Genomic DNA, 17,517 nt, shown 5'->3' with positions numbered 1-17,517 from the left:
CAGCTGTCACTCTCCTACAGGAGGCAAACGAACACTTGGGCAAGAGATCAACATATTTGTTTCCCAAGCAGTATCTAGCCTTCTGGCTGGACAGGGACACAAATGGCTCTCCAGCTAGAGACTGACACAGTAACGGGGACTTCTCCATGAGAATCCCCAAGTGAAAGTCAGCACTGTCTGGCGAATAAACCCAGCTACGTTCTCCCTGCTGAGCTGGGAGGACCAGACCACGACTGCCTCGAGACAACTGAAGACGTGCGTGCCAGCCGACCAGACCTGCGGGACCAGCCTCTAGACAAGCCAGACTTAATGCTCTACACCGATGGGAGCAGTTACATGACTGAGGGAAAATGAACGGCGGAGTACGCTGTTGTGGACAATGAGAAAATAATTGAAGCAAATTCCCTGCCGGCAACCTGGTCTGCCCAAAGTGCAGAACTCTGGGCATTAATTAGGGCTCTCGAAATAGCAGAAGGAAAAAGAGTCAATATTTACACAGACTCTCGGTATGCCTTCGCCATCATACATATTTATGGGTCAATCTACCAAGAGAGAGGACTCTTAACAGCCGAGGGGAAAGAAATTAAAAACAAGGCAGAAATACTTCCACTGCTAGAAGCAGTCTGGGCCCCTCGGGAAGTAGCAGTAATGCATTGCAGGGGCCACCAGAAGGAGAGAGAGAAACAGCCCAAGGAAACAGAAGGGCAGATCAGGCAGCAAAGGCAGCAGCTACAGAAAGGGAGGCCCCAACATATATCCTAGACATAGAAGGTACCCTATTAGAACTGAACCTCAATCAGCCAGACTACACCCTAGAGGATCAGAAATGGGCCATACAAGAAAACTGCCTCCCAACACCCACCGGCATATGGAAACTGCCAGGTGAACAGGTCTACATACCCCAAGGCCAGGCCAGCAATCTCGTCAGGCAATGCCTTGCCCTCACACACCTAGGGACATCTCTAGAGGCCTTACTTGGGAGGTGTTACTACTTCCCTAACATGTCTGGACTATGTGCAGCAGCAGCGGCTCAATGCCTGGCCCGTGCCAGGAACAATGCAGCAGGTCACCCAAAAAGACTTCCCAGGATACAACACAGGGGGGCAACAGCCTTTTGAGGACCTACAGATTGATTTTACTCAGATCAGGTTAAGCTGGGGATACAGACACTTACTCATATCAGTCTGTACTTTCTCTGGATGGGTAGAAGCATTCCCCACCAGGACAGAGAAAAGCAGAGAGGTAGTCAAGACCCTCCTCAGGAAAATTATCCCCTGCTTTGGGTTGCCTATGAACATTGGCAGCGACAGTGGGCTGGTGTTTGTTGCAAAAGTGCTCCAGGAACTAGCAGCACAATTAACAATTACTTGGAAGCTACATACTGCCTATCGCCCTCAGAGGTCAGGAAAGGTAGAACGAATGAACTGGACTATAAAAGAAACACTTGCAACGTTCCATCAGGAGACCGACCTGCCCTGGCCAGACCTGCTATCCTTAGCATTATTCAGGGTATGAAACGCCCCTAAAGCCTCAGGGTATACACCATTTGAGTTAGTTTATGGGAGGCCGCTAGCCATACGACCCCTACCTAGATGAGAGCTTCAGATTATAGAGGAAGCAGGGCAGACTAAGTACCTCCAGAAGCTAAGGGAAACACTTAGCCGGATACATTAGGCCAGATTAGACCAAGGACCCTTACCACGAGGGGGGCCAGCCCACTCACATAAACCAGGGGACTATGTATGAATTAAAGACTAAAAAAAGAAACCTTTCCAATCCACATGGACCGGGCCTCACCTCGTCATACTAACAACCCCTACCACACTTAGGGTTGCAGAAATCACCCCCTGGATCCATCACAGCTGAGCCAAGAGAGCAACGGACCCAGCAGATTCCAGGAGGATGGACAGGGACCCAGAGGACCAGCTGCCATGGTTGCTGACCCTGAAGTTGAAAAGGAAACCAGGCATTGATGGAGGCTCAGAGGAATGGACAATTGCCCAGGATGGTACCTGACTGCAGTGGGAAGTTTTGCTATAATCTTAGGAATTGGAGTGATGACTGTAGTCCCAACAGAATGGAACACCTGGGAGTGACTGGCTCTTGAGGGAATATATCTTGGGCTTGTCTGTGCTTTTGGATACTTAGTATGCTTTGCTTAACAGAACCTGCCGCAATTCAAGCTCCTGTATGTAAATGTAGTAAGCCTGAAGAAAATATATGACTTGCAGGAGGAGTAGCCAGCTATAAATTTCCTGCATCGCCCTTCACATATGCCACTGCTATGCCCGCAGAATGCCTACAAAGCTATCTCCCAGGTAGCATCCAGGCTGGGCCTCCCACATGTGTCTGGGACAATAAATTATACATGACGGGGAAATTGGGAGAGACTATTGGATACCAGAGTCAGAAGTGTCAGGCATATGGGCCCCTGGGTAGACAGGTTTGTTGGAGTACCTCATAATATGGACCATAGTCCACTGTAACCAGGCAGGCCATGACCAAAATACTGGCCCTCCAACAGTATCAGTACAGCTATCAACTCCTACAAAAGTCTGAAGATCCAGATTACAGAAATTACATGATGCAATTGGCAGCAAGAGCAGCTAATAGCATAAAAAGGAGGGAATAATAGAGGAAATAAACCACCATTTTAATTGAGCCACCATCTTAGAAATGATATGACCCCTTTCACTTCCTGCTTCTGTAAGTTGCTTACTGCTTTTGCGCCAAAAGAATGCCCCGCCCAGCCACTATAAAGCTAGGCACACCCTACAACTCGGGGCCCAGAATTTGAAGACTGCCTCCTCTGGGTCCACATGCATGAATAAAGGAAACTCTAGGCTTCCTCCAGTGTTCGGCCTGAGTCTTTTTTGTAACAATTACTGTCCTAAATTGTTTACTAGGTAAGAATTTTACAAACATTACTTATATTAGTGGTAATGGTGGAGCTGGATGGTATTATGCCTTCTGCAAGCTGCACAAAGTGAACCACCAATAGTGTGGTGGAACCGGCTCTTGCAGCCTGCAGATGTTAGCCCTCACATTTTCCTATGCTTGTCGACGGGTTTGGTGATCAGTTGGGTGTCAGGATTCTTTTACAGAATGCATCAATGAGAATAACTTCAAAGAATTTGTATGTGGAATATTCACCAACCTAGTAAGAATTCAGGATTCTCAGAGCCCACCGTGGCATCTAGCTTATTCCTCAGAACCAGACTGAAGACTTCAAGCAAACTTTAGCTGGTTAACACCATAATGGACAGGCTTGACATAGTCTGTGCCCTTAAAAACTGGATGTTTGTGGTGACCACAGCCCACACAGATCTGATATATCACATAATCTTGCTTGGCTTTGTATCCCAGCCTGTGTGCTTTCTTAGGTAGGTAGAGAGGGGGACTCTGTGGAGCTCAGAGAGCTGATAGTACTGCTACCAGTGCACCCCGAGAAGAAATTTGCATTGCATCTGACTGTTTCTTCCTCCACAGTTCCTGGCTGTATTTGTAAGCACCAATCTAGGCTGACCTGGTGGCTGAGGCCAGACAGAAACCGATTTTTGTTCTGAGTCATATTTGTAATAGGTATATATGGACAAAAGGGTGTTTTATGGAAAGTAATTGCATGAGGTGATTGGATCATAGATTTCAAACTGGGCAGGTCATGGTTAGTAGGCATGCCCTAGGCCTATAACTTTTTAAAAAATCTTTATCGTTGAAAGTATTATAGATGCCCCCCCTTTCTCCCCCACTGACCTTCTCCTCCCAGCTCCCACACCCCTCCTGCTTTCCCCAAACTATTTTCTATGTCCATTGGTTGGCATATATGCATATAAACTCTTTGGTTAATCTCTTTTCAACCCCTTCACCCAACTCCCCTTTGAGGTTTGTCAGTCTGCTTCCTTTTTCCATGTCTCTGAATCTGTTTTGATTGACAGCTCATTTTGCTTATGATATTCCATTAATAAGTGAGATCATGTGGTACTTTCTTTCTCTGATGGACTTATTTTGCTCAACATAATACTCTCCAGGTCCTCCATGTTATTTCAAAGAGTAAGAGATCTTTCTTTCTTATAGCTGCATAGTATTCCATTGTGTATATATACCACAGCTTTTTTATCCACTCATCTATTGATGGACACTTGGGCTGTTTCCAAATCTTAGATATTGTAAATAGTGCTGCTATAAACATAGGGATGCATATATTCTTTCTGATTGGAGTTTCAACCTTCTTAGGATATATTCCTAGAAGTAAAATCACTGGGTCAAATGGCAATTCCATTTTTAATGTTTTAAAGAAACATCATATTGTTTCCCATAGTGGCTGCACCAGTCTGCATTCCCACCAGCAGGGTACTAGAATCCCCTTTTCTCCACATCCTCACCAGCACTTGTTTGAAGATTTGTTGATGGCAGCCATCTGACAGGTGTGAGGTGATATTTCATAGTCGTTTTAATTTGCATCTCTCTGATGATTAGTGATGTTGAGCATTTTTTCATATGTCTCTTAGCCATTTGTATGTCCTATTTGGAGAAGTATCTATTTAGGTCCTCTGCCCTTTTTAAAAATAAAATTGTTTCTTTTTCTATTGTTGAATTGTGTGAGTACTCCATATATTTTGGATATTAACCCCTTATCCAATGTATCATTGGCAAATACATTCTCCCAGAGAGTGGTTTCCTTTTTGTTTTGATGTTGGTTTTCTTTGCTGTGCAGAAGCTTTTTTAGTTTGATGTAGTCCCATTTATTAGTTTTTCTATGTTTGTCTTGCCCTAGGTGATGTATCAGTGAAAATTCCACTACGTGTGATGTCTGAGATTTTTCTGCCTACATTTTCTTCTAGGATTTTTAAGGTTTCAGGAGTGACATTTAAGTCTTTTATCCGTTTTGAGTTTATTCTTGTATATGATGTAACTTGGTGGTTTAGTTTTTTTACATGTACCTGTCCAATTTTCCAAAGACCATTTATTTTTTAACTTTTTTTCTTTATTGATTTTTTAGAGAGAGAGGAAGGGAGAGGGAGAGAGAGATAGAAACATTGATGAGAGAGAACATTAATTGGTCACCTTCTGCATGCCACCACTGGGGATTTGGCCCACAACCTGGGCATGTGCCCTCACCAGAAATTGAATCAGTGACCTCTTGGTGCATGAGTCAATGCTCAACCACTGAGCCATACCAGTCAGGCCTCCCAAGACCATTTATTGAAGAGACTGTCTTTTCTTCATTGTATGCTCTTGTCTCCTTTGTTGAATATTAATTATGCATAATGTCTTTGGTCGATTTCTGGGTTCTCTGTTCTGTTTCATTGATCTATATGCCTGTTCTTGTGCCAGTACCAGGCTGTTTTGATTATGATGGCTTTGTAGTATACCTTGATGTCTGGTATTATGATCCCTCCCATTTTGTTCTTCTTTTTCAAGATTACAGTAGCTATTTGGGTTTTTTCATGGTTCCATATATACTTGTGGAGTGTTTGTTCCAGATCTGTGAAATATGCCATTGGTACTTTAATAGGAATTGCATTGAATCTGCAGATTGATTTGGGTAGTATGGACATTTTAATGATGTTGATTCTTTTAATCCATGAACATGGTTTATGTTTCCACTTTTTTATAGCTTATTCTATTTCTTTTTTCAGTGTCATGTAGTTTTCTGACAACAGGTTTTTACTATCTTGGTTAAATTTATTCCTAGGCATCTTATTATTGTTGTTGTTCATGCAATGGTAAATGAGATTTTTTTTTTTCCTTTTCTGCACATTCATTATCTGTGTATAAGAATGTCCTTGATCCAGCTGGTGTGCTCAGTGGATGAGTGTCAACCTATGCACCAAGAGGTTGCTGGTTTGATTTCCAGTCAGGGCACATGCCCAGGTTGTGAACCAAATCCCCAGTGGGGGTATGCAGGAGGCAGCCACTTGATGTTCTCTCTCATCGATATTTTTATCTCTCTCTCCCTCTCTCTTTCTCTCTCTCTAAAATCAATAAAAAAATAAAAAGAAAAAATAATGCCCTTGATTTATGGATGTTACTTTTATATCCTGCTACTTTGCCAAATTCATTAATCTAATCTAGTAGATTTTTGATGGAGTCTTTAGGGTTTTCTATATACAATATCATGTCATCTGCAAATAATGATAGGTGCACTTCCTCTTTTCCAATTTGGATGCTTTTTATTTTTTCTTATCTAATCACTGTGGCTAAGACTTCCAGTACTATGTTGAATAGGAGTGGTGACAGTAGGCATCCCTGTTTTGTTCCTGTTCTTAAGGGAAATGCTTTTAGCTTTTGCCCATTGAGTTTTATGTTGGCTGTAGGTTTTTTATATATGGTCTTTATTATGTTGAGATATAAACTCTCTACTTCCACTTTGCTGAGCATTTTTATCAGAAATGGGTGCTGGATTTTGTTGAATACTTTTTCAGCATCTATTGATATGATCATATGATTTTTAAAAATTGACTTTAGAGAGAGAAGAAGGGAGAGGGAGTGAGAGAGAAGCAGTGATGAGATAAAACATCAGTTGGCCGCCTCCTGCATATCTCTCACTAGGGATTTGGCCCACATCTGGGCATGTGCCCTGACCAGGAATCAAACCAGCAACCCCTAAATGCAAGGGTCGATGCTCAGCCATTGAGCCACATCTGCCAGGCTGATCATATAATTTTTACCTTTCATTTTGTTTATGTGGTGTATCACATTTATTGATTTACAAATATTGTATCAGCCTTGAATCCCTAGGATGAATCCCACTTGGTCATGGTGAATGATATTTTTAATATATTGCTGGATCCGATTTGCTAATATTTTGTGAAGGATTTTGACATCTATGTTCATCAGGGATATTGGCCTGTACTTTTCTTTCTTTGTAGTATCTTTATCTGGTTTTAGGATTGGAATTACACTGGCCTCATACAAAGAACTTAGAAGTCTTCTTTTCTCTTGAATTTTTTGGAATAGTTTGAGGAAAATAGGTGTTAGTTTTTTAAATGTTCAGTAAAACTACCCTGTGAAGCTGTCCAGACCAGGGCTTTTCTTTGCTAGGAGTTTATTGATTACAGCTTCAATTTCCTTAGTTGTTATTGGTCTATTTAAATTTTCTGACTCTTCTGGTACAGTTTGGGGAAACTGTGTGATTCTAGGAATTTGTCTATTTTGTGTAGGTTGTCCAGTTTCTTGGCACATAATTGATCATAGTATTTTCTAACTATCCTTTGTATTTCTGAGGTCTCAGTTGTAACTTCTCCTCTTTTGTTTCTGATTTTGTTTATTTGGGTCTTCTCGCTTTGTTTCTTTGTAAGTGTGGTTAAAGGTTCATCAATCTTATTTATCTTTTCAAAGAACAAGCTCTTGGTTTCATGGACCTTTTGAATTTTTTTTTATAGTCTCTATGTCATTTATTTTTACTCTGACCATTATTATTTCTTTCCTTCTACTTACTCTGGGTTTTTCTTTTTGTTCACTTTCTAGTTCTTTAAGTTGTAGGGTTAGATAGTCTATTAGAAATTTTTCTTGTTTCTTGAGGTAGGCCTGTCATGCTATAAATGTTGTTCTCTCAAGACTACTTTCACTGTGTTCCATAGATTTTGTGTTGTAGTTTGTTTATTTTCATTGGTTTCCAGGAATTTTTTAATTTCTTCCTTGATCTCCGTAGTAACATATGCATTCTTTAATAACATCCTATTTAGCCTCCATGTTTTTGAATGTTTTTATTGTAATTCATATCTAGTTTCCTGCCATTGTGATCTGAAAAAATGCTTGATATGATTTCAATCTTCATGAACTTGTAGAGACTTAATTTGTGTCCTAACATGTGGTCTATCTTTGAGATTGTCCCATGTGCACTTGAGAAGAATGGATGTGTATTCTGCAATTTTGGGGTAAAATTCTCTTTAAATAGCTATTAAATCCATCTAATCTAGTGCATAATTTAGTGTCTTTGTTTCCTTTTTAATTTTTTTTTTTTTTTTTTTTTTGTCTAGAGGATTTATTCAGTGATGTCAGCAGGGTGTTTAAGTTCCCTACTATGATTGTATTCCTGTCAATTTCTCCCTTGAAGTTCTCCAGAAGTTTTAAAATATATTTTGGTGCTCCTATATTGGGTGCATATGTCTTTACCAAGGTTATATTCTCTTGTTAGATTGATCCTTTTAATGTTATGTAGTGGCCTTCTTTGTCTCTTTTTATGGCCTTCACTTTGTAGTCTATTTTATCAAATATGAGTGTTGCTACCCCAGCTTTTTTTCCCTTTCCATTTGCTTGGAAAAAGTTTTTTCCATCCCTTCACTTTCAACCTGTGTAAGTCTTTTGTTGTGATGTGGGTCTCTTATAGACAACATATATGTGGGTCATGCTTTCATATCCCTTTAGCTATTCTATGACTTTTGATTGAAGCATTTAATCCATGTACACTTAAGGTTATTATTGATATATACTTATTTATTGTCATTTTTTTATTATGCTTATGTTTCTTTCTCTATTTTTTCTGCTTAATAGAGCAGTCCTTTTAACATTTTTTGCAATGCTGGTTTGATGCTAATATGTTCTCTTAGCTTTTTTTGTTTGTGAAGCTCTTTATTTCACCTTCTATTTTGAATGATAGCCTTGCTGGATAGAGTAGTCTTGGATTCAGATCTTTGTTTTTCATTACCTTGAATAGTTCATGCCAGTCCCTTCTGGTATGTAATGTTTCTGTTGAGAAATCATCTGACAGCCTAATGGGGGCTCCTTTGTAGGTAACCTGTTGCTTTTCTCTCATTACCTATAATATTTTCTCTGTCTTTAATTTTTAACATTTTAATTCTATGTCTTGGTGTGGGCTTCTTTGAGTTCTTCTTGCTTGTGGCTCTCTGTGCAGCCTGAACTTGTGTGCCTTTTTTCTTCACCAAGTTAGGAATGTTTTCTGCCACTATTTCTTCAAATATATTCTCTAACCCTTGCTCACTTTCTTCTTCTGGCACGTCTATGATACAGATGTTGTTATGTTTCATATTGTCCTACAGCTTTCTTAAACTGTCTTTCTGCTTTTTTATTTTTATTTTTTCTTTTTGGTTCTCTGACCGAGTGATTTTTTTTACCATGTCTTCTAATTCACTGATCTGATCCTCTGCTTCCTCTGAACTGCTGGTTATTCTTTCCAATGTGTTCTTTATTTCTGTTGTGTCTTTCTTCATTTCTGCTTGGTTGCTTTTCATTTCCAGTTGGTTGATTTTCATGGTTTCTATATATTTACTTATGCTTTTGAGCTTCCTCAGAATCATTACGCTGATCTCTACATCTAATAACTTGCTTGTCTTCATTTCATTTAGCCCTTCTTCTGGAGAATTCTCTTGTTCTTTCATTTGGGATTTGTTTCTTTTTTCACCATGTGGCTATCTCAGCAGGGTTTGGAACCTGCCAAAATCTTCCTGTGGGTGTCAATGTTCTGCAGATTATGGCTCCCTCTACTGGGTTTGGATGAGTATAGAAGGGAACAAGCTGAACACCAATGTCTGGTTTTACTTTCCTGTATAGAATAACAGGCCAGGCAAAGAATTCAAGTATCCCAGAGCCTTTGCCTACAGGTTGACTTAGTTATTTAATGAGCCTCAGATTGTAGCCTTCAGATGAAAGAAAACTTCCCCAGGTGGGTAGGGTAAGAAGATTTCTAACAGGTGGGGCAATTGCTTCCCCCAGGCTAAAGCTGCTTTGAGAGCAAAACTCTACCTGAAAAGAAAACGGTTTCTAAAGAGTGGGTTAATGACTCAGCTCAGGGACCCAGGCAGCTGCCTTCATAGCTCTGACACCAGAGCCTTAAAACTGAATGATCAATGATCTTGAGCCAGGCCCAAGGCTCAAAGCACTCAGGGACTCATCTTCACCTGCAGGCTGGCTGATATTCTCTGACAGTTAATGAGACTCATGGTACAGTTCTGTGCTAGGTGCTGACTTCTCCGGGCTGGGTGGGGCAGTTGCTTCCCCAGACTATAGCTGCTTTGATGGGAAAACTCTGCCTGAGAAGAATGGTTTCTGCAGTATGGATTAATGTCTCAGCACAGAGACCCAGGCCTCAGTCTTCACAGCTCAGTCCCCAGATTCACAAAATCCAACAACTAAGAGCCAGGTCCAAGGCTCAAAGGCTTCAGAGACTTGTCTCTGCCTACTGGCTGGTTGGTAGTCTCTCACAGTTAATGAGACTCCAGTTGCACTTTCCCAAACCTGGCAGGGTTAAATTCCAAAGGAAGAAGCAGTTGCAGGGATAAAGCTTCTCTGATGGAAAAAGACTGCTTGAGAAAAATGGCTCACCCCACCCCATTTTTTCTCTGAGGTCCAGCCCTGACTAACCTCTCAGGCTCTCGCAAATGCCTTAAATTCCATAAAAGCAGCAGCATGCCACAGCCCATATTGAAGGCTTTCCCAAGCACTCTCAAGCTTGGCACAAAAGGTAGCTAGCCTTGGCTGGCATCATAGCTCCAACCAAATAGTCCCAAGCCCAGCACAAGCATCAATCTGCCTCAGCTCACATTATAGCCTCTTCTAAGCATCTCCAAGCCTGGCACAAACAGAAGCCAGCCTTGGTCTGAACTGGAACTCCTCTCAAGAGGATCCAGACTCAACACACCCAGAAGTTGGCCACCTCAGTCTGTAACTGACTCCATGTTTTAATATGACTCTTTCATGTTCCTGTCTGTCCACTCCCTTCCCTAATTATTAAGCCCTCAGGACATCAAATTCTGGTCAACATTAAACCATTTTAAAAACAAAGCCTTAGGTCTGTTGACCACAGAAATAAAGTTTGGTCACACTCAAAATAACATCTTGACCTAAGTTGTGTTTCAGCCCAGAGTTTGTAAAAGCAAAATGACACCTCATAAAACTAAACAGAACAACACTTTCATTGACATCAAGACCTGATAAAATGACCAACTACTCCCTACCCTGGCCCCAACCAATCAATAGAGCCCAGGACACCAACTTCTTTAATCATGATTAATCATTTTTTCTGTGTATATGTCCTTGAACACTAGCTTACCTGTATCACCAGACATGGTGCCATTTCCTTAACTAATAAACTTTTTTTTTCTGAAAACCTCTGTTTTCATTTTATAGGGCTTTGATGTATGCAGGCAAATGAATCACATAAGTCTGTTAAGATTACAAGAGAGCCCCACATGGTTCCACAACCAACACAACAAACAGTCACCCTGGCTAGCAACAAAGCCCTACTAAAGTGACCCTTTCTCTGTGGGGGCAGCCACACAACAGTGCATGCACTGTTTTCAAAGCCAGCCCTCACAACCAGTCCACCTGAGGGTGAACCACACTCAGCAATATGCTTGCAGCAATTGTGGCCCAACTGCAACAAGAGGACACATGCAAGTGACACCAACACAAGTGACACCCATGGAGCTCCTGGCTCTGGTGACCAGGAGGAACCATGCCACTGAGACCCACAGGAAACCTTCTACATAAGGTCATTCTTTCAAGACTGAGAGATGTAACAGATTAACCTAATACATAGAAACAAACACAGAGAGTCAACCAAAATAAGGAGATAAAGAAACATGTCTAAATTAAAAAACTGGATAAAACTCCAGAAAAAGAACTAAATGAAACAGACACAAACAATCTTCCAGATAAAGAGTTCTAAACTAAAGTTATAACCCTGCTTAACAAACTCAGCCCTGGCCAAGTTTGGTTAGAGCATTGTCCCAATATGCCAAGGTTGGAGGTTCAATCCCTAGTCAAGGTATATACAAGAAAAAACCAATGAATGCATTAATAAGTGGAACAACAAATCAATGTTTCTCTTTCTCTAAAATCAATAATTGTTTTAAAAAGTCAGGAGAAGACTAGATGAACTCCTTGAAAATTTCCACAAAGAGAAAATATGAAAAAGAACAAAGCAGAACTGAAGAATATAATAACTGACATGAAAAAAAAAATACATTAGCCCAGCTGGTGTGGCTTAGTGGATTGAGCATCGTCCCATGGACTGAGAGGTCCAAGTTCAATTCCTGGTCAGGACACATGCTTGGGTTGTGGGTTTGATCCCCAGTAGGGGGCATGCAGGAGGCAGCCGATTGATGTTTCTCTCTCACATTGACATTTCTATCTTTCTCTCCCTTCCTCTCTCTCTAAAAAAATCAATTAAAAAAATACATTAGAGAGATTCAACAGATTATATTATGCCGAAGAATAAATCAAAGACCTGAAAGACAGGTAGTGGAAATCAGAACAGTAAAAAGAATTTTAAAAAATAAGGATAGTTTAAGGGACCTCTGGGACAACATCAAGCATACCAACAGTCACATCATAGAAGTACCAGAAGGAAAAGAGAGGGAGAGCAAGAGATTGAGAACCTATCTGAAGAAATAATATCCAAAAGCTACCCTAAACTGGTGAAGGAAATAGACATCTACATCCACAAATCACAGAGATTCCCAAACAAGGTGAACCCAAAGAGACCCGCACCAACAGGCATTATAATTAAAATGCCAAAAGTTAAAGATAGAGAGTCTTAAAAGGAGCAAGAGAAGAATAGCTAATTATGTACAAGGGAGCCCCCATAAGATTATCAGCTAATTTTTTACAACAAAGACTTCAGGTCAGAGGGAATGGCACAATATAGTCAAAGTGAGGAAAGGGGAAAAAAAACTTATAACCAAGAATACTCTCCTTAGCAAGGTTAACATTTAGACTTGAGAGAGAGATAAAGAGCTTCACAAGCTAAATATAAATGAGTTCATCACCACTAACCCAGCCTTGCAAAAAATTTTACCTTTTTTGTTGTTATTAATCCTCACCTGGGAATATTTTTCCATTGACTTTTAGATAGAGTGAAAGGGAGGAAGGGAGAGAAAGAAACATTGATGTGAGAGAAACACATCAATTTGTTGCCTCCCACACAACCCTGACTAGGACCAGGGATTGAACCTGGAACCCAAGTACATGCCTTTGACCAGGAATCGAACCTATGAACCTTTGGTCTGTGTGCCGACACTCTAACCACTGAACCAAACCAGCCAGGGCAAGAAATTTTAAAGGGACTTATTATTTTATTTTCATTTATTAATTTGTTTTTGTTACAGATGTTTCTCATTTTTCCTTCATTGACACCCTCCTACCCTTCCCCCTGCCCCATCCCCAGCTTTGTTGTCTGTGTTCATTGGTCATACATACATGCATGTAAGTTCTGTGGTCTCCCTCCTCCCTCCTCCCTCCCCCCCCCCGTAACCCTCTCCTCTGAGGCTTGTCAGTCTGTACCCCACCTCTATGTCTCTGGGTTAATTTTGTTAATCTGTTTGTTTAGTTCATTATGTTCCACAAATAAGTGAGATGATGTGATATTTGTCTTTCTCTGCTTGGTTTGTTTTGCTTAGCATAATACTCTCCAGGTCCTTCCATGCCATCTCAAAGGATAAGAGGTCTTTCTTTCTTTCAGCTGCTTAGTATTCCATTGTGTATATGTACCACAGCTTTTTAATCCACTCATCTACTGATGGCCACTTGGGTTGTTTCCCGATCTTAGCTATGTGAAATAGTGCTGCTATGAACATAGGGGTACATATATTCTTTCTGATTGGTGTTTCAGGCTTCTTAGGGTATATTCCTAGAAGTGGGATCACTGGGTCTAATGGTAGTTCAATTTTTAACTTTTTGAGGTAACACTGTAGTGTTTTCTACAGTGGCTGTACCAGTTTGCATTCCCACCAGCAGTGTACTAGAAAAAATATGGAACTCTTCACGAATTTGCATGTCATTCTTGTGCCGGGGCCATGCTAATCTTCTCTGTATCATTTTAATTTTAGTATATGTGCTGCTGAAGTAAGCACAAAGGGACTTATTTTTTAAGTAGAAAAGAAATGGCCTAAACTAAAAATAAGAAAACATACAAAAATAATAATACATCTCACTAATTGTCCTGGCTGGTTTGGCTCAGCAGTTGGAGCATCGGTCTGCTGACCAGAGTCATGGGTTTGATTCTGGTCAAGAGCACGGACCTTGAATGTGGTTTTGTTCCCAGCCCTGGTCAGGGTCATGCAGGAGGCAGCCAATTGATGTGTTTCTCTCACATCAATGTCTCTCTCTCTCTCTCTCCCACTCCTTCCCAGTCCACTGAAGATAAATGGAAAAATATCCTAGGTAAGAATTTAATTTTAAAAAACTCACTAATAAAGGTAAACATCTACTAAATATAGTGGATCAACTAATTATAAAGTTAGTATAAAGGTCAAAAGACAAAAGTAGTAAGGTCAAGCGTAAGTACAATGATAAATTAAGAAATATACATACAGACTTCCAGTCAAAATGGCAGCATAGGTAAACGCAGTATCACCTCCTCACACCACCACATCAAAATTACAACTGAACTACAGAAAAACCATCATTCAAAACTGCCTGAAATCAAGCTGAATGGAAGTCCTACAACTATGAAATTAAAGAAGCCACATGGTAGGAGGGGCAGAGATGCAGATGGGCTGGTCCTACACCCACGTGTGGCAGAGAAAAATCAGGAGGATACCGTATGGTCTGTGTGGCTCAGTGGTTGAGTGTTGACCCATACACCAAGAGGTTACCAGTTTGATTCCTGGTCAGGGCACATGCCCAGGTTGTGGGCCTGTTTCCCAGTGGGGGGCATGCAAGAGGATGCCAATCGATGTTCTCACTCATCAATGTTTTATCTCTCTCTCCCTCTCCCTTCCTCTCTCTCTAAAAATCAATACAGAAAAAAATAAAATAAAAAAATCAGGAGGATACCTTGGCTGTGAAGGCCCTCCCTGAGGAGTGAGGGGTCCCCATCTCATTCCAGGCACCCAGCCCAGGGTTCCACTGCCAGGAAGAGAAGTTCCCATAACTTCTGGCTGTAAAAACCAGTGGGAACTGAGGTTGAGAGAGGCTGAGGCTGCCGGAGCCCCAGGCAGCTCCTCTTAAAGTGCCCACTCATGGACATTCTTGGATTTGCTTCTTCTGAGCTCTAGCATGGGGGAGGCAGCTTGAAAAGTACGAGACATACAAGGAAGAACTAAATTGATCAGCACTGGGGTGAGAGCCAGAGAGGCAACTTTCCCCTTGACAGACTTGCTGTCAGAGGCCTTTGTTCCTTTGGTGAGCCCTTCCCCCACAGATGGCCGCTCTTCTGGGATTCCAGCAGCCTGGCTCACATTGTTTGCCTTTCCCTGGGGATTCCCTGAGGCCCTTCCCCTTCCAACTTTCAGGCCCAACCAAGCTGTTCCCAGTAGCTTTACCACAGGAATGGCCTGTCTTGGATCCTGCTTCAGATTTTCCTAACTTCTCTCAAACAGGTAGCATCTGGCCTCAGCGAGCTCCATGCCTCTAGTTAAGTGGCCCCAGGCCCAGCACTAGAAGCAGCCAGTGTTGGTTCACAACTTGGCTTTTTCTGGGCACCTCCAAGCCCAGCACAAGAAACAGCCATCTGCAGACTGCTTTGTACCTTATGCCTGGTGGCCCCAGGTAGAACACAGGCAGTGGCTGACCTTGCTCCAGAACCTTAGGCAACTTCAGAACACTGCAAAGCACCACCACCCATCCCCCTCCACAAGTGACACGCTCAAGGAATGGACTCAGTGGGTACCAGAGCTCTGCTCAAGTAAGTCTTGCTCTGTGTGGTGGGCCCTGCACAGCTGATCCTCCAGGGTAGTCAGAGGCCAGTGAATAGTGGGCACAGCCAGTCCTTGCAGCTGATCAGCCTGAGTAAAACCCTCTCATTGATGTGGCAACAGCAATCAAGACTCAATTACAACAGAAGTGTGTAAAGTCCACACAAAGAGTGCACCTCAAGGGCCCAGCTGGGAGACCAGGGAGGCTGTGCCACTGGACCCTACAGGACACCTACTACAATAGGCCACCCTAGGAAGCCAAGGAGACATAGAAACTACCTAATACATAGAAACTACCTAATACATAGAAACAAACACAGGGAAGCAGCCAAAATGAAGAGGCAAAGAAACATGTCCCAAATGAAAAACAGAACAAAATGCCAGGAAAAGAACTAAATGAAATGAAGCTAAGCAATGTAACATGCAGAGTTCTAAACACTGCGTATAAGGATACTCAATGAACTTAGTGAGAACTTCATTGAACTTAGTGAGAGCCTCAAAAGTATAAAAAAGCAACAACCTACAACCAAGATTACTCTATCCTGAAAAACTCTCATTTAGAATTAATGGACAAATCAAGACTTCCCCAGACAAGAAAAAGCGAAAGAAGTTCATCACCACCAACCCAGTATTATATGAAATGTTGAAGGGTCTTCTTAAAGGAGAAGAAGAACAAAAACATGAACAATAAAATGGCAATTAATACATATCTATCAACAATTAAATCTACAAACAAAATGAGCAAGCAGGACAAAAACAGACTCATAGATACAGAGAACTTTTTGCTGGTTGTCAGATGGGAGGATGTTGGGGAATGGTGAAAAAGGTGAAGGGGTTAAGAAGTACAAATTGGTTGTTAGATTGACAAACCTCAAAGGGGAGGGGGATAGGGGTGGAAAAAAATAAACCAAAGAATTTATATGCATATATGTATAACCAATGGACACAGACAGCCGTGTGGGGAAAGGCAGGAGAGGGGCGGGAGCAGGGTGGAGGGGGTCAATAGGAGAAAAAGGAGGAACATCTGTAATACTTTTCACAATAAAGATAAGTTAAAAAAAAAAAAAAGTCTATTTAACAAAGGTAAAAAGAGATATACACTCACACACACAAAAGATGAAAAATATGATGACAAAAACAAATGTGGGAGGGAAGTTGAGTAAAAAAATGCAGTACTTTGAGAATGTGTTCAAACTTAAATGACCATAAACTTAATGTAGACTCCTATAAATGTAGTTTGATTATATGGATCTCATATAATATGATATATGAAATATAACCACAAACCAAAAAGCTATAATGAATACACAAAATATAAAGAGAAAGGAATCCAAACAAGTGAGTACAGAAGTCATCAACGTACAATTTAAAAAGTAAGCAATGCCCTGGCCTGTTTGGCTAAGCGGTTAGAGGGTCGGCCCATGAACCAGAAGGTCCTGGGTTTGGTTCCCACTAAGGGCATGTACCTCAGTTGCAGTTCATACCCAGCCCCACTTGGGGTTGTGCAGGTGGCAACCAGTCAATGTGTCTCTCTCACCTTGATGATTCTCTCTCTCTCTCCTCCTCCCTCTCTCACTCCCGCTCTATCTGAAGATAAGTGCAAAAACGTCTTCGGGTGAGGATGGGGGGAAAAAAAGTAAAGAGAAGAACTATAAAAACATTCAGAAAACAATTATAGTCCTTCCTCGTTTATCACGGTTAATCCATTCCAGACTCTAGCAGTTGCACCTGGTGTTAAAGGATTCCTGGGGTGCTTGAATACATAGGCCTACAGTCCATATGTACAGTAATTTCTATTTTAATTGTAAAACAGGGGTGTATAATTGACTCAGACAACCGAGTGTGCGCTGTATCATTTTCACTGTCTTGATCAACTTTTTAATGAATATATTTGAAAAAACACAATAGAGTGAAGCCG

General features: G+C 41.3%; 1 non-coding gene and 1 pseudogene across 1 annotated transcript; both read right to left on the bottom strand.

The window, feature by feature from the left end:
- Positions 1-2,933: 2,933 nt before the first annotated feature.
- LOC118619220 lies at positions 2,934-11,035 on the bottom strand (annotated as a pseudogene).
- A 2,672-nt stretch (positions 11,036-13,707) lies between these two features.
- Positions 13,708-13,814, bottom strand: LOC118619380. The gene has a single exon (XR_004957164.1). It is a non-coding gene; the product is annotated as a U6 spliceosomal RNA (small nuclear RNA).
- Positions 13,815-17,517: the final 3,703 nt, after the last annotated feature.

The sequence above is a fragment of the Molossus molossus genome, unplaced genomic scaffold (assembly GCF_014108415.1).
Source record: "Molossus molossus isolate mMolMol1 unplaced genomic scaffold, mMolMol1.p scaffold_m16_p_6, whole genome shotgun sequence".
Taxonomy (NCBI): domain Eukaryota; kingdom Metazoa; phylum Chordata; class Mammalia; order Chiroptera; family Molossidae; genus Molossus; species Molossus molossus.
This window is presented reverse-complemented; position numbering and strand designations above follow the sequence as displayed.